The 18478-nt window shown below is 40.7% G+C and overlaps 1 protein-coding gene across 1 annotated transcript in view; it reads right to left on the bottom strand.

The window, feature by feature from the left end:
• Window positions 1-18478, bottom strand: part of LOC122966422 (transmembrane protease serine 9-like) — a 59879-nt gene that overhangs the window by 12921 nt on the left and 28480 nt on the right. The gene's annotated exons all lie outside the window — the stretch shown is intronic.

The raw sequence follows: 18478 nt of genomic DNA, 5'->3' as shown, positions 1-18478 counted from the left end.
AACATTGTACTTTTTTTTTTACTCAACTACATTTATTTGACAGTTTTAGTTACTTTGTAGATTAAGATTTTGCATAAAAACCCACAAGCTTAAAAAGGATGACACAGTGTGTAGTTGCGTCTCGTCTTCGAGTGATCCAATATTTCACCAAACTACTTTTACTTTTATTTTAAGTTTATTTCACTGATGATACTTCTGGACATATTTTTACATTATGTATTGATATTTTTACCAATACAAAGGATCTACATACTTCTTCAACCACTGCCAAAACCACTTTAGGGGTTCAAACTGTTAAATCAGTGCTAATTAGTGCTTTTGTTTATTTATCTAAGTATCAGTTAATCTCGACATGTTTGTCAAAATCAACAGCGAGGGATGGAAGGAGCGACTGGTTGTGTAATATTACATCAAACACTCAGGTGACCCCACAGACAGAAACGACACTGACATGCCTGACCGTACATCTCACTTGGCAGCATTCATGAATCTCTGCAGGAATCTGGTTGAATTTGACACTCAGACTGTTGTCAGACTTCTTTGTCAGACGTCTTTAACATGTTCATACACCTTGCAGGTGTTCTCACATAGTTTTACGAGTTTACTACAGAACACGTGTACTATTTTACTAATTTTTAAACAGATTTCCATCCATATTATTATTATAATGTTACTATTATTGATGAATTAAGGAGTATGCAGTATTTTGATGTTGCACCTGGTCATACTTTTTTAAAGTTCTACTAACTGATAGATTTAATAATATTTGACAGTTTAAATTAATGTGTGTGTGATGACTGCTGAGTGTGACTGAATTGTCTTGTTGCAATGTTATATTATTGTATTATTATTTTCCAGACTTTGTTTTGGGGAATTACAGACGCTGTATACATGTAATCTGTCTGTTTTAGTATGAAATTTCACACTAGATTTGTTTTACTATCCCTGCACTGCTGTTCAGCAGACACAAAAGTCTTTCAGTGTATTTATGGGTGTGTGAGTATTATATTAAAAGGTTAAAATGTGAACCTATCCTGTAATGTTTAACACAGCAGGAAGTAAAGATTTCAAAAATCCCTGACAGGCCAAGACTTTCAACCCTGCACATGAAAGTTTCACATGCGGAACCAATGTGTTTTTCTTCTTTGGATTAATCATGAAGTTATGGCGGAAATTATCAACAGCAGCAACAACCTCCAGGGCCGAAAAATGAAGGCAGTGCAGAAGTGCCCAAAACTGGTTCTAAAAGTGAGTCCATCCCCATAGACCACCATGTTAAAATGCCCAACTTTACAGCAACAGCCTGGTACAAAAGACAGTTTTGGCCTCTATAGCCAATTTCCCTGTTCATGACAACTGTATGGGGGGCGAATTTTTATATAACTCACCCATTTAAATTTTATTAAGGCTTTAAGTTATGTGTAATTAAGGGCGTGGCCACTTTGAGTGACAGGTGGGTGCCATCACAGGCAAGTTACTACCACAGCAGCAATGTTGGTTAGGTTACGTAACCATGGCGTAACCCCAGATTCACAGAGTATAGATGTAGCAGTAGCATCGCTATCTCAGTGTGTGACACTTTGGTTGCCTAAAAAAAGTCTTGTGTGTGAGTGTGAGTGTTTGGTTGTAATAAAAGACCCTCTGAGGAGTCAGATGTTCAGTTTTTTCTGGCAGCCTCAGTACATTTTGTTCTAATGGTTTTAAGTCTGTTTTTCGTGAGAGAAAATTAGCATTAGCATTATCACAGTTAACCATGGACTGTAAATGCACCATGCTAACCAAGCTAGCAGCTAGCGTTAGGGTCAGCTTCACTCGCTCGTCCAAATATGAGCTGTGTCTCAATTCAGGGGCTGCATCCCTCAAAGGACGTGGTCTACGCGGTCTATGAAGGACAAAGCTTTTGTAGACCACGAAGGCCAGAACCAGTCTGGTCTACAGAGGATTTCCAGCTGCGTCATTAGCTGTTCCCGCCAATACCCAAAGCTGACAATCGGGAAACAGCCAGTAGAAATGGAGCCAGAATGTTTAATGTTTTTAATGTTATTTTCTAAGGCCTCATATTTATGAAATTGAATTTAAGGACCTGCAGACAGCCTGTTATTCTACTTCTTATGTACTTTTAATTTATGTTGTAAATAGTTGTAAAGACTGCTGTAGGCTAAATGAAATAATCAATGTATAGAAATAATTACTTTATTTAAATTCATTCAATATTTTTATTTTTCAACCAATCTCTGGAATAGAGAGAAAAGCCTGTCCATTCTCTGCTGTCTTCACCTCTGCCTCTCTGCAGCAATGTACCTGCTGACAGCTGCAGCTCAGCTTCAACACACCTACCTGACTGTACTGTGACAAAATAATCAAAGCTCGCAGCTCCACCAACATTTTTCCCTCACACAAAATAATAACCTCACTGACAGAGAGATGCAGTGCATTTTTATTCAGTCTGTAATGTATCTATAATAAAAATCCAAACTGTTATGTGGCTTTATAAAATAAAACAGGATTTAATATAGAATGATCTGTTCATTTTAATACATTTATATTTAAGTAAATGTGGTGATATCTGTATATATAGAGCCCCAGAGGCAGCACTGTTGTTCTGTCTAGTAAAATATGCAACTTCATTTTACATTCAGACATTGTTAGATTTCATCTGTGAGACCAACATTTATCCTCCAAAAGGAATTATATCAATCAAAATGCTGTGGAGACATTTGAGTCAGCGGTAAATAATCAAAGAGCTGCACAGATCAGTTAGGGATGACGGATGTCGACTGGTTGATCATCTCCGGAGTCGGACTGTTAACAGCTGAGATGACTGGCTGGTCTCACCCTGCCAGCGGCTCCTCAAATGTCCAAAAACGTTCAAGAAGATTTACAAATAGGTGATATTTGGATAAACTGGCCACATAGTGAGAATCTAAATTGTTATTTTCTCACCTGAAAAAATCTTAAAACTTAATGAAGTGACATATTAACATATTAGTACTACAGCGAAAAATTACAGCTTCGCCTGGCTCAAAATCTCCACCATCACTGCTGCCGGTCAGTGCAAAATGCGTTCTGGGATAGGTTGGACAGTGAAGGATCCATCCATTGGATCCTCCAAGTTCAAGAAAAGGCCACATTTCTTAGCTGCATTTGGGGGGGCCTTTGAAATGAGTCACGCCGCTGTGACGCATTCGGTCTACAAATGCAGCCTTCGAAGGATGCAGCCCCTGAATTGAGACACAGCTGTTGTCACTTCTTGCTCCAAAAATCTAAGATGGCAATGGTCAAAATGCAAACCTTAACCTTTACCTTGACCTAACCCTAACCCTAACCCTAACCCTAACCCTAACCCTAACCCTCACCCTAAGCCTAACCCTAAGCCTAACCCTAAGCCTAAGCCTAACTGCACTCACAAGAGTTCGTCCCTCTGGCCAGTCCAATCTAGCATTTACCTTGACATCACAGTGGTTATGACCATTATTTTTTACAGTCTATGGCGGTATTGCAGAGCCGCTCGGTGTTCAACAAAAAAAATTCACCTTTGGACTCCATCCATCTCCACTGAGTAGTGTCCTGTCTCCTCAGGAATTAACTGGTCAAACTGCATCTGGCTTCCCATGAACAAATGGACTCTAGCCGTTGTCAGGTTAATCAGATTCTGAATACTTTGGAACAGTAAAACCAAGAAGAACTGTCAACAACATGGGACTAACGTCACAGTTCACACATTGTAACCTGCCAAACTTGGGTCCATCACTTCCTTTTACACAACCACCTTTTCAGTATTTCTTTGTCTACAATCGTGATGGTTTTTCCATGATACTGACATGAGTATTTATAGAACAATTTACACACAAGTGATCTCTAACTAGTTATGAGTCATCTTAAACAAATTTGGCTGCATCAGTGATAGTTTAGGGTTAAAGGGGCTGAATACATATGTCAACATGTATTTTGTATTTGTAATTAATTATTATAGAGATCTATTTTCACAATTTTGTCGAACAGTGTCAAAAAAACAGTAGTGGAAGAGGTACTCAGATATTTTACTTAAGTAAAAGAACAAATACAGCAATGTAAAAATACTCCATTACAAATAAAAGTCCTGCATGAAAAATCCTACTACAGTTAAAGTACATAAGTATTATGAGCTTGATGTAGTTAAAGTATTGCAGTAAAAGTAGTGGTTTGGTCCCTCTGACTGATATATTATTATATATGACATCATTAGATTATTAATAGTGAAGCATCAGTGTTAGAGCAGCATGTTACTGTTGTAGCTGCTGGAGGTGGAGCTAGTTTACACTACTTTATATACAGTTAGCTAGTTTAGTCCAGTGGTTCCCAACCTAGGGGTCGGGCCCCTCCAAAGGGTCAGCAGATAAATCTGAGGGGTCGTGAGATGATTAATGGGAGAGGAAAGAAGAAAAAAACAAAGTTCTGATACACAAATCTGTTTTCAGTTTTTGGACTTTTTCTCTAATCTTTGATTTTTGCTGAAATATTGGATCATTTAAACATTTATTGAAATGAAAGCATGTGAGAAGTTTAGAGGGAAAAATCACTATTTGGTGGAGCTGTTAACAACTCATAGACATGTGAAATGTGACCCCGACTACACACTGCTTTTTGTAAGACGTCAAAAGCCAAAAAGGTTGGAAACCACTGGTTTCATCTTTAACAATGTGTTGTATTTTAAAAGCTTGTTATATTATCCATTGTGTCAAATCTTCATCTGAAAAAGTAACTAAAGCTGTCAAATAAATGTAGTGGAGTAGAAAGTACAATATTTCCCTCTGAAATGTAGAAAGTAGCATCACTTGGAAATACTCAAGTAAAGTACAAATGTCTCAAAGTGTTGTGTGGGGCAAAGCAGGTGAACCCAAGTGTAGGCACTCAACAGCGAGGAGACAGGGATATGACAAGAATAAAGTATTCATTTTGAAGGCTAGGGAAAGGGAATCCAGGCCTGGAGAAGTTTGGGCTGGAAACTGGGAAATTGGGGCTGAGGCTTAGGCTGGAAACTGGGAAGAGTGAGGGTCCAGGGCAAAGAAACAGGACTGACGAGACAAGCTGAGGGGATTGAGAAAGAGCAGATTAGACTGCAGGGAAACGGGAATCAGGGTCAGGCAAGGGCAAAACAGGCATTGACAAGAAAACTGGTGATGGCATAAAATTGGCTCGAAATGTAGACTGACTGGCACAGAAGCTACGATCTGGCAGGGCTGAAGTGGTAGGGCTGAGTATTTGATTATTGAGATGAGGTGCAGCTGGTTTGGCTCTGCTCTGATTCCAGCACACCTTTCTCCACTCATACACAGGGAGAGAGAGTGGCAGCAGGTCATGGAGACACAGAATCATGACACAAAGGTGTATTTAGTTACTTTCCATTACTGAAAAAAGGCCATATTAAATCTACTTTGATTCAATTTTGTAAAACAATAAAACATGAAAACTTCCAAGAAATCTTTAATTCTTTTATTTATTTGATTTAATAGTGCAGCCATTAAAAAGGCATCTTAGGTACATTCTGTACAGCTGTGATACAGAAACATACTGTTCTGTACACGCTTAACATAATGGTTGACCATCCATAATAGGGTTTTTTAGAGGAGATTGTTATCTGTCAAAGGTTGTGTTTTTTCTAGAAACACTCATGACGTTTTCTTTTGTGAGGACAAACCGGACCTGCCAATTACAGGCCACAAACATTCAGAGGTGTTGAGCTCAACAAGAAAGTCTGTGTCGCTGAGATTAAAGTGCAGTTACATGTGCAGGTATGTAGAAGTGCAGTCATTTTGGGAAACTTATCACAGCATTGGAAAATGCCCTCCAGAAAACAAGAAAAAAAAAAACAAAAAAAACATCGAGCCGGATAAACCAGTAAGAAGATTAATGATGAATGATTTAAAAAGTGAATGAGTCACTTCATGCTCCAACAGAGCAACAAGTTGTATATTTACCTCAGAAGAGCTGCACCTCACAGGTTATTAAAGGCCCAAAATGTGTAAAGTTTGATCCACAATAAACATCCTGTAACAACCACAGAAATTGACAAATATTAAAAAAAAACAAAACAAAAAAAAAAACAATTTCAGGAAACAAACACTGAAAAAAAAAAAAAAAAAAAAATCAAACCTTTAAAGACAAAAATCAACAAACACATCTCATTTGTCAGCAGGCAACAACATATTTAGAAATAAACCTAAATTCTAATTCTCATATGCAAAGTAATGGTTTTATAATGTGAAGCAAATGTATTAATAATGAAGTCTGTGATCTTTCAAGATGCTTTTTACTAACAAAGTAACATTTGAGAAACAATCTGAAGTAATTTACATTCAAGGAATCCACCCAATCAGCCTTATCAATAAACATTTTCCTTAATTATTTCCTTAAATATTGGGGGTAATAATATGAGTGTTTGAGTCTTTGACATCACCTGTACAACAGATAACAGTTTGGCAGCGTCATTTGAAAACATCTTGTAAACCAGAGGTCTGGTTTCAACTCTGGCAGGGATGTTTTTTGTCATACAGCCAAAATCAACAGTCGTGTAAGTGTGCAGTGTCAAATAACACTGATACAGTATGTGATAAAAAATGTTTGTGTTCTTAAGTGTCAAGAGTTCTGAGAGCAGCCAAGTTTTCAAAATGACCCTGAGCTCATGAGACATTTAAGCAATATATAGAGGCATTGTTCAGCCAGTGAAGCAGGCCCGACAACCCCCTTCTCTGTGATGTAATCACAATATACCACTGCCAAGAGTGAGATATTGCTTTTATAAAACAGTTACCAAATATTTAATATAGAAATTATGGACACAATCCAATAAAAACTGTTAACAATTACATTACTAGAGTCATTTATATGAAAGTAGTTCCCAGCTGCCTGTGGTTGCTATGCAACGTTAGTAAACTGCTAAACTAACATTAAAGCTAGTCAGCAATCTAACCAGAGTTTATTTATTCACATTAATTTGAATGTTCACATTAATTGTTCACCCATGGAGTAAATTTTCAGTGTCACTGGGGTCACATTGCAAAGTGTTTGCAGTAACGAGAGGCCGACTCATTTTGTTAGATGCGTTGCTTGGTGTGCCAGTAGTTCTTCTGCAGAGAGACCTCACATTTGTGTCACAGACACTATTTTTCTTGCTTCAAGGCCTCTGAAAGCTTTTGCACCATGGTGCTGCAGAGACAGTGGTTGGTTTAGTTCAGCGTCATCCCTGCTTGCTTAGAGGTTGCAAGTAACATTTTGACAGTGGCCACAGAGTGATAATTAAAAACAGAACTGTAAAAGGTCTGTTAAATGTCATAGCTATAGTATACACTCATTCTATCATGGCTATGAACCAATCAGATTGTGAGATTTTAACTACCCGTTTTATAAGTGGATTTAAACTCTTGAGCTCAGTTGGACAGACGCCGAAACAATGAGGAACCTTAATAACTAGTCTTAGCTGTTGTGTTTCACTCTTTTTAGATATTTCTGCAGAGCCTAAATTATAATATAATAATAAGCTTTAAAAAGAGAGATTTTCACAGTTACTGAACACATACTAAATTTGTGAGCCAACATGTTTGCTTGTGCGTACAACTTTCAACACTGTCTGTAAATGTCCCTATCATCTGATAAATCTTTGGTTATATAATGGCCCAAATATTTAGCTTCATTACACTAATTAAGGGCAATGCCATACAGGAAGAAATCAGGAAATACTAATTTTCTGTCCTCTCTACTTCTATATCATAATATTACTCTTAGTTGCATTATATTTGATGTCAAAATCTATACCATATTGTGAACATACCCTCAACAACTGTTGAAGACCAGCACTACATGGACAGAAAATCACCAAATCATCTGTGTACATAAGGTGGTTAATGATAGAATTGCCAACTATACACCCTGTTCCACATCTTTTCAACTGCAGTGACAGATCATCCATATAGATATTAAAAAGAAAAGGAGACAAAATGCTGCCTTGTCGAACTGCATTACTCACATGGAATGGAGCAGATACAGATTTTCCCCATTTAATTTGCATCGTCTGTTGAGTGTACCAAAAAACCAGGATTCTAATTAGAAATCCAGGAACACCTCTTTCAAAATAATTTAATTCAATTTATTAAATAGTTTTTCATGATTTATATGGTCAAAGGCTTTGGCAAATGCACATAATTAGTGCCATGTTTACGTTTAAAGCCAAACTGGTTGTCAGAAGTCAGGATGTACTGTTCCAGCCTATTTAGTAGGGTTCTCTCCAGCACTTTGGACAGAATGCTGGCTAAGGCTACAGGCCTGTAATTCTCTGAGCTGTTTAGTTTACCGGCTTTATTTTTAATGACAGGCACTAGTATAAACAGAAAAAATAGAGTCAGGTAGAATACCATGGACTAACAGCCCAGTAAAACAAATAGCAAACAAAAGGGTAGAGTTTTTTACTAGCAAGGTTTAAATGTTCAGGAGTTATATTATCCATACCAGATGCCTTATTATCTCCTAGCTTCATGACCGCATCTTGGACTTCTTGTGGGGTGACAATCACATCTTCATTATTGTCTGTGTTGCCCACATTAAATGAATTGCTTCTAACACAGTTGAACAGATCGTAGTAATGTTTCTGCCACAACTGAGAATTTTTTTCTGAGCCACTTCATCAATATTCGATGGTAATGATGTTTTACAATTATTATTCTGACTTCTTTCCAGAAATCATTACGACTATTATTTTGCAACTTCCTGGCAAGTGAGTCAGATCTCATTGTATTCTCATTCCTTTTAATAAATCGAAGGGCATATTTAAAATTTGAATTTGCATGTTTCTTATGTTCAAATAAGGGACCGTGTTTATATCTACCTGATTCTACCCATGCTTTAAAAGCCCTTCAAGCCTCAGCATGAAGCCCTTGTCATTCCAACCCAGTTTAGCATGGTACACATTAGACTTATGTTTATGAAAAGGCCTGCTGGAGATAAGGAGGGACTCCACAATGGAATCATACATAAAACTTAACTCATTACTACGTTGCAGGTTCTTGCAGTTCATATCACAACAAACAGTAGCAACTTTTGGTAGTTCAATACATCCAATAGGGTGTCGGTCTGAGAAATGTGTTAAATTAGACCAGTCTAATTTCCCCGCACTTATGTTGCTATCAATAGATGATAGACTAGGTATATTGCCAAAATTTAACATAGAAAAGGGTATATGGTCAGTAGTGGCCAGATCATAATTAATCTACATGGCATCTAAAGTGTCATGTGCATCAGCTGTGCATATGCAGTGATCAAGCCATGAAGTTGTGTGCCAAGCTTCACTGATATAAACATAGCACAAAAACTAAGGGAATTTGTGTTTAGTAGTAGATTATTTCTTTGTTGTAACAATGCTTCTTGGCAATAAATCGTATACCGTTGGAAAGCCTGTTTATTTCCCCTTTTTAAATGGTGCCACATTTGTAAGGAACATGCATTTGTGGGATGAGCAGCAGAGCTGAGTATGAGGCTTGCACCCATGAAAAATATGCCAAATCTTCTGTGCCAATGCCAAACAGCTTATTCTAACATTGACTCTTGTTTGGTGGATTCGATGATTGAAGTTTGAAGAAACAAGACATATTGGCAATTTAACAATTTATTCATTTAACAAACAGGAGCCTCAGTAGCATGTGGAAGAACCATACACAGCCACAACAGCCTGGCACCTCCACCTCATGCTGGTCACCAGCCTAGTCACATACTGTTGTGGGATGGCATCCCATTTTTCAACCAGCATTTGTCACAAGTCAGCCAACGTAGTTGTGTTGGTCACTCTGGCATGAACAGCACACCCAAGCTGATGCCACAAGTGTTCAGTGGGGTTGAGGTCAGGACTGCTGGCAGGCCATTCCATCCTCTCCACAGGAATTTTGCTCAGGAGCAATATAGTGGCTTGAAACAATCGAGTGGGCAACTGAATAGCGGATTAGTAAAGAAACCAGCAATGGACCCTCAGAAAGTGAAGGAAATCCTTGACTTTAAACTGGAAAACATCTACCCTCCAAACTTCACCAAGGATCAGCGTTACATTCTTAAACTAAGGGCAGAGAGTTAGCAAATAATAAGTAAGGCAAACCACACAACAGCACTGTATATGTATATGTGAGCACTTCTTTACTAGATATGATCAATCTGTCTTTAGTAACAGGCTATGTACCACAGTCCTTTAAAGTAGCTGTAATTAAACCTCTTCTTAAAAAGCCTACTCTTGATTCAGGTGTTTTAGCCAATTATAGACCTATATCTAACCTTCCATTTCTATCCAAGATCCTTGAGAAAGCAGTCTCTAATCAGTTATGTGACTTTCTACATAACAATAGTTTATTTGAGGATTTTCAGTCAGGATTTAGAGCGCATCATAGCACAGAAACAGCACTGGTGAAAGTCACAAATGACCTCCTAACTGCATCAGACAAAGGATTTGTCTCTATACTTGTCCTGTTAGATCTTAGTGCTGCATTTGACACAATTGACCATCAAATCCTTTTGCAGAGACTGGAACATTTAATTGGCATTAAAGGAACTGCATTAAGCTGGTTTAAGTCTTATTTATCAGACCGATTTCAGTTTGTACATGTCAATGATGAATCCTCTGTGAAGGCAAAAGTTAGACACGGAGTTCCACAAGGTTCTGTACTTGGACCAATTCTATTCACCTTATATATGCTTCCTTTAGGTAATATTATTAGGAAACACTCCATAAATTTTCATTGTTACGCAGACGATACCCAATTATATTTATCAATGAAGCCAGATGAACCCAATCAGTTAAACAAACTCCAAACATGCCTTAATGACATAAAGACCTGGATGACCTGCAATTTTCTACTACTAAATTCAGATAAAACTGAAGTTATTGTGCTTGGCCCTAAACACCTTAGGAACACATTATCTAATGATAAAGCTGCTCTGGATGGCATTACCCTGGCCTCCAGCACCACCGTAAGGAATCTGGGAGTTATCTTTGATCAGGATATGTCCTTTAACTCCCACATAAATCAAATTTCAAGGACTGCCTTTTTTCACTTACGTAATATCTCAAAAATCAGGCACATCCTGTCCCTAAAAGATGCAGAAAAACTAGTTCACGCATTTGTTACTTCTAGGCTGGATTATTGCAATTCCTTATTATCAGGCTGCCCTAACAAGTCTCTAAAGACTCTCCAGCTGGTCCAGAACGCAGCTGCACGTGTATTGACGAAAACTAGAAAAAGAGATCACATTTCTCCCATTTTAGCTTCACTACATTGGCTTCCTGTAAAATCTAGAATAGAATTTAAAATCCTTCTCCTAACTTACAAAGCCCTTAATGGTCAGGCACCATCATATCTTGAAGAGCTCATAATACCGTATTACCCCACTAGAACACTGCGCTCCCAGTATGCAGGCTTACTGGTGGTCCCTACAGTCTTTAAAAGTAGAATGGGAGGCAGAGCCTTCAGCCAACAGGCTCCTCTTCTTTGGAACCATCTACCGGATTCAGTCCGGGGTGCAGACACCCTCTCTATGTTTAAGAGTAGGCTTAAAACTTTCCTTTTTGATAAAGCTTATAGTTAGGGCCGACCAGGCTCGCCTTGGATCAGCCCTTAGTTATGCTGCTATAGGCCTAGACTACTGGGGGACTTCCCATGATGCACTGAGCTCCTCTCCCCTCCTCCTCCTCTCCATCTGTATGCATTCATGTAACAGCAATGCATGTCACTAACTTTGCTTCTTCCCCGGAGTTTTTTGTGCTTTCTCATCTCACAGGAAAACCTGACTCCCGGGCCGAACCTTCGCGGTCCTTCACAGTCCTGATGGCATCCTTCCCTGTCTGTTGATGCTTGTGCTTGTTGTTGTTTGTTGTTGTCGTTGTTTTTCTGCTGTCCCCCCTCCCCCTTCCCCTCTCTCTTTCTCTCTCTCAACCCAACCGGTCAAAGCAGATGGCCGCCCACCAAGAGCCGGGGTCTGCTTGAGGTTTCTACCCGTTAAAGGGGAGTTTTTCCTTACCGCTGTCGCCAAGTGCTTGCTCATGGGGGAACTGTTGGGTCTCTGTAAATTAAAGAGTACGGTCTTGACCTGCTCTATGTGAAAAGTGCCTTGAGATGACTTCTGTTGTGATATGGCGCTATATAAATAAAGATTGATTGATTGATTGATATATATTGCGTTATTGAATTTTAAATGTCATTTCAAATGTTTATGGCAATAAAATCCCTAGATGGGGAACTGTATTACCAGTGCCACAGGAAGCGTGATGAGCAGCAGCATCATCTTGCTAAGGTAGTCTGTACTCCACATGAAGCAAACAACATCTTTCATGCCAGTGCTATCGGGGCCCACTGTGGAGTGGACAAGACCATGCATGCAATCCTTCAACGGTATGACTGGTCTGTTATGAAAGCAGACATCACAAAATGGGTGAGTACATTATTTCTCCATATTTCCATGGATCTTATGGAAATATTTACAGATTTCATATCCGAGTGTCTCAATTGTTTTGCTTTATTAGATTCCCGATGTGATGACTGTCAAAAAAAGAGGGCATCTATAAAGGATGAAATCCAGTATAAATCCATCGAGGTGAATGATCTCATTAAATTAAACATTTTTAACATAGAAGTCTTATACTTGATGGTATGCTTTGTTTGCATTTAAGGTGTCGGAGCCCTTTGAACTTGTGGGGATGGACCTTGTGGGCAAGTTGAAGTGCTCAGACAATGGACACATATACATTTGTGTCATGGTGGACTATTTCACTAAATGGCTAGAGGTCTATCCACTAAAAAAATAAGAGGGCCGAGGAAGTGAGACTACATTCTGGATTTTTTCTATAAGTATGGTGCACCAAAAGGAATTCTGACTGACCGAGGAAAAGAATTTGTCAACAAAGTAAGTTGAATTCTGAGATGTGATATTACTCTTTTTTTGTACACAGCAACACTGGGAAAAACAGCATGGTATTGCATAAAAATGTATGTTCTTCATTTTCATATTCAATGCTTGTGCTAGCTCAACCTGGATTTGTGTTCCAAGCTTGGCATTGACAGATATGTGCACCATACCACCCGCAAACAAATGACTTGGTGGAAAAGCTTCATGGCACCATTCAAGGGTGAAAATACAACTTTCTACATTTTGTGTATCTATATTTTGTGTGTCTGTCTCTCTAGAGACTGACCATATTTGTCCAATTTCAGGGCCTTGAAAAAGATGGTGCAGGATCACCCAAGTGACTGGGACAGTTATATCAAACCAACTGTCTTTGGACTATGCACTAAAAAACAAATAACCACTAAATATTCTCCTTATTTTCTCATGTATGGAAGGGAGGCCTGTTACCTGTCTGAAATTCCAGACAAGTGGCAGGTATGATGGCATTTACCTACAATAGGAACTGCTTTGGTAACATATGCATTTCTCTGCTGTGTGTCTTTTGCTTATTTATCTACACCAGTGTTGCAGATCTTTATGCACTGATTGAAAATGAGGAGCCATGCACCCGAACTACAGAGCTCAAAGATGTGTACGCTAAAGTGGAGATCAATATTATAGAAGGACAAGGAAGGGTGTGGAAGAGGAAGTTATCAAAGGGGGAGGATGACTGCTTTGTGGTGGGGGACTGAGCGCTATGGAAAAATATTTGTCAGGAACAAAGAAAGGGAGGGAAATTAGAGGCTGATTTATTGGGTCCATTCACGATATCAAATATTGATGGTAAAAGTGCTGATCTAACACCACCAAAAGGAAACACCATTGGGGAAGAAAAAAAAACCAAAAAAAAAACCCAACATTGACCATCTCAAGAAACCACAGCCACGAAGCCCTGCTAAATGGATTGCCACTACCACTTCCACTCCTTCTCCAGCACTGCAGCCCAGCCCCTTGAGGTTTCCTAGGTCTCCCACTTTCACACCGAGTCCACAAGTCTCCTTGTCCGCAAAGTCAGACCATACAAGATATTTGCCACAGACCTGCAAAATCTGGCCCCCGGAAGGGAAATAGAGAGTGAGGTATCTGCATGCATAAAGTCTTTTCATTTACATGCTTGAATTTTTTTTTGGCAAAAATGTAACTCCACATTTGTCACTTACGGTGTGAATGCATTCATTGATGCTGTCGTGAAGTTACAAGAGGAAACAGAGTTTTATCTTATTGACTCCTTTCAAATGACTGCAATGTGGCAAGGATCATTCAAGGGATTAAACAAGCTGACTGTTATCAAAATCTGTTCATACATGATTGCAATACACACAAGTATTCATTCATTCATTCATTATATGTGTGTATGTTTTCAGCTTGACCCAATGACCTACGATGTCCCCACAGGACCAGTCTGTGACAAACGGCACTGGACACTTGTGGTGAGAATTTACATTCACTACCATAGATCAGATTGAACCATGTGTAGGAGCGTCCAGACATTTGTGTGGTACTCTAACATGATTTTTAATTTGATAATTCATCCCCTTTACATGACTTCATATGTATTATGAAGGTCATCTATCCAAAGGAGAAGTGGGCACTTTACGTTGACCCCTTAGATGAAACCCCTGACCACATAAGCAAATGTAAGGATATGACAAGGCAAGTTATACATCAGTGGTAATGTCATAAGTTTCTTGATTGCAAATGGCTAAAATATTTGGCTATCCTACAGAGCCTTCATGAGACACAGACATAACATCTCACGGTGGACTCGTGATACAATAAATCATCTGTGTCAGCAAGACTTGACATCCTGTGGGGCATTTGTCTGCAAGGTATGAGTGCAAATGACCCTTTGTTGTGTAGCAGTCACCCCATTCGTGGGACTTTCTGTCATTTCCCTGTTCCGAATTTATACAGTTGTATGTCGAAATCCCTCTGGGTTGGTTGGAGGGTTATTTAGATCACCTGTTGTGCAGGGAGTGGGGACTAGCTCTCAAATAGTAATTGAGGGCAGCTGGGTTCATTCCCCTCTTGGCCAATCAGTTTGTGACGACACCCTTTTTCTGGGGTTATAAGAGAGACCCAACGCAGGTCACTTGGTTGAAAGGTTTATTTTGTAGTGTTCCTCAAGGTACCCTCAAATCAGGGAGGCAAAAGACAGGGAAGAAAATTCAAAAGGGCCTGAACAGACTAGAGTTTCTGTCTGACAATCTCTACAAATGAGGTCTGCAACCAGTTGAGGAAAGAACAGAGTGCAGTTCCTCTCCTCTCTTATAACCCCAGAATAAGGGCGTGGTCACACCCTGATTGGCTAAGAGGGGAATGAAGGAATGAACCCAGCCGTCCTCAATTACTATTTGGAAGCTAGTCCCCGCACAACAGGTGATCTAAACATTGGGGTGACTGCTACCCCCCCCCACACATATAATAAAACACCGCCTCCTTATTTACTTTCACATAATTTCACAAAAAACCTATAAATTCATCTTTGTCACTAGTGTCACTGTCCATAAAAATGTGCATTACAGCTTCTCTCTCCTGAGCTTCCACCGCAGCACAGGTCGGGTGACACTCTTTTAAGTCACGTACATTGACCACTCTCAGATCTCATCCCGTGTCCTCGAGCGTAATTCTGTAATTCACAGGGTCTACCTACTCCACAATATGGTGCAGACCAATCCACCGTGGTGCAAGTTTGGCTGTATAATTTTTGGAAGCTTTGGACAGGGAGTGGGCTTTCATCCAGACGCCGAGGCGTCCATGCTGCCAAACCCGACAGGTGGAAGCTCATCCAAGTAGTGCAAAACAAACCTGGGAATGTTTTCTCTGCACTCATTAAGCCCTTTCAAACATGCTTTTATGTTGTTAGTGTCCTTCTGTGGGCCTTTGTGCAAGACACATGTAACCCTTGTTACAGGTAACAAGGGTTACAATAATATTATTAATATTACAGGGTGTCATTTTAGAGCCTGGGCTACACTCTCCCCTCCTGAACTCATGTACGTCCCTGTACATGGCAGTGATCAAATATGTTTTATCTGAGAGGGCAGGACAGGGGAATATAGGGAGTCTTCAGCTTCACTCAAAGCACCTGCTAGTGCTGTGGTCAGTCCATGAAAGAACGATTTAACCACTGTGACAAAGGGGTTTCCAAGTTCAGCATAATCAAGTCGCCTTGATGGTTGACGATTCCTCTCTGATCTTCTGACAGAGGTATCTGCTCCTGTTCGTCTCTCCGTCTCCTCTTTAGTCTCCGTCTCTATTTCATCCGACCCATCCTCTCCTTTCTCCTCTTCACTCTCTGACATGTCAGAGAGCACTGGAAGCTGTTCATTCCAGATGTCATCAACATTATCAGGTAAGTTTTCTTTTTCCCCAAGGCATACACTTTTGGGTTGGTCTGTTTCATGTATTTGTCCAGTTAGAATTACTCTTTCAGTAGATAGGTACTCAGTGTCACCCTGACGGCTGGTAGGTTTGTCAAGTGTCAGGGGACTGTCTGGTGTACAATCGGACATATCAGGTTGTTTGTCAATTTCGGGAGTGCAATCAGCATTCTGAGCATTCACTGGGCTCTCGACAGAACATACATCTGGAGGTTCAGTATGCTGTGTATCTTGCTCGTTAGACATCGGTGGATCAGGCAGTACTGGGCTCCCATGCACTGCAGGGACCTGAGCTTGTGGGGGTTGGTTGAACCAGTAGACTGGAATGAGCTCATCGTCCTCCTCCGAGGAACGATCGGCATCTACAGCAGGATTTACACGAGTTGCTGGTCTGTGCTTTGCAGGCCGCTGAACAGGTTCAATGCTTTCCTTTGTAGGTAAGTATCCACATGGGAGGAGTAAGTCTCTATGCAGTGTCCTTAAAGGACCATCCTTGTTTTCGGGTTTAACCGTATAGACAGGAAGGGTGCCTGCTCTGCTCACCACTACATGGACAATCGACTCCCTTTGTCTGAGATCTTATGCTTCCCCCGGATGCGGACATTCCTGATCAGTACTCGGTCTCCAGCTTCCAAGTCTGAAGCAGTCACGCGCCTGTCAAACTGTGTTTTGTTTTTGTGTGCTGTCTTTGCAGCGTTATCCATGGCTAGTTTGTAGCTTTCCCCGAGCCGTGACTTAAGGTTTTGCACATACTCGGAATGTGATGTGTGTTGGCTGCCACGCACTGGTAATCCAAATGCCAGATCAACCGGCAGGCGAGGCTGGCGCCCGAACATTGATTCGTATGGTGTGAAACCTGTCACGTCATTCCTGGTGCAATTATAAGCGTGGACCAGGGGTTTTACAAAATCACGCCAATGAGACTTTTCTTGGTTCTGAAGGGTGCCTAGCATGTCTAGTAAGGTGCAATTAAATCGCTCAACAGGGTTGCCTCTAGGGTGGCATGGGGTTGTCCTTACTTTTTGTATGCCAGCCACTTGACAGAGCTCTTTTATCATGCGAGATTCGAAATCTGGCCCCTGGTCGCTATGTAGCTTTTCCAGCATGCCGTAGTGCACCATTAAGTTCTCCCACAGACACTTTGCCACTGTGCGTGCCTTTTGGTTAGGTGTAGGAATGGCAACCGCAAATTTGGTAAAGTGATCCTTGATCACAAGGATGTCTTTGGTCCCACTTTTATCAGGTTCAAGAGAGAGAAAGTCCATACAAAGGAGTTCAAGGGGTCTAGTGGTGTTAATGTTGACCAAGGGCGCCGCTCTCTCAGGTGGTGCCTTCCTCTGCACGCATCTGCCACATGTCCTCACCTTCCTCTCCACATCCACAGCCATCCTCGGCCAGTAGAATTGGGACCTTACGAGATCCATTGTACGGTCCACTCCCATGTGACCCATATGGTCATGCAGGCTGGTCAGAACTGTGTCACGGAGCTCAGCTGGGAGCACAAGTTGGTAGGTTGTTTTGGGACCCTCTTGACGACGTCTGTACAAGACATTATTCAAGAGCTCAAGGCGATTTAGCTCTCGGAGCAGGAGTGGGAGGTCAGGGAGTTGATTCCGGAAGGTGGGGGATGGTGTGTCCCCATACTCGATTTGGGAAATGACATGCCTTATACATTGGTCTGTCCGTTGTTTATCTATCAGCTCTGCTTCAGATAGATGGGGGATGACTGGCAATCCTCCAAATTGACCCTCCTGCTCATAGCTGTCGGGCACAGCATTAGCAGAGATGGCAAGACATTCAACTAGGGCAACATTATCAGCGCTACTTTCATCACCATTGACACTGTAGATAAGCTGCCTTTCACAGATGGATTGCACGACTGCTTGATCGACTGCGTCAATGTTTTCTGGATCAGAGAGGTGATCTCGGGTGAACTGGAGAATACGTTCTCTCTCCTTCTGGGATTTGAGGTCATCCTCCAACTTTCCATGCGGCCTACGGGACAAGCCGTCCGCATCACCGTTCTGCTTTCCAGGCCGGTAAAGAAGTTTGAATGAGAATGTGGACAGTGCTGCCAGCCATCTATAGCTTGTCGCATCCAGTTTTGCTGAGGTCAGTATATAAGTCAGCGGGTTGTTATCAGT

The sequence above is a fragment of the Thunnus albacares genome, chromosome 17, assembly GCF_914725855.1.
Source record: "Thunnus albacares chromosome 17, fThuAlb1.1, whole genome shotgun sequence".
NCBI lineage: Eukaryota > Metazoa > Chordata > Actinopteri > Scombriformes > Scombridae > Thunnus > Thunnus albacares.
Note: the sequence above shows the minus strand (reverse complement) of the source record. Positions and strands in the feature narration are given on the sequence as shown.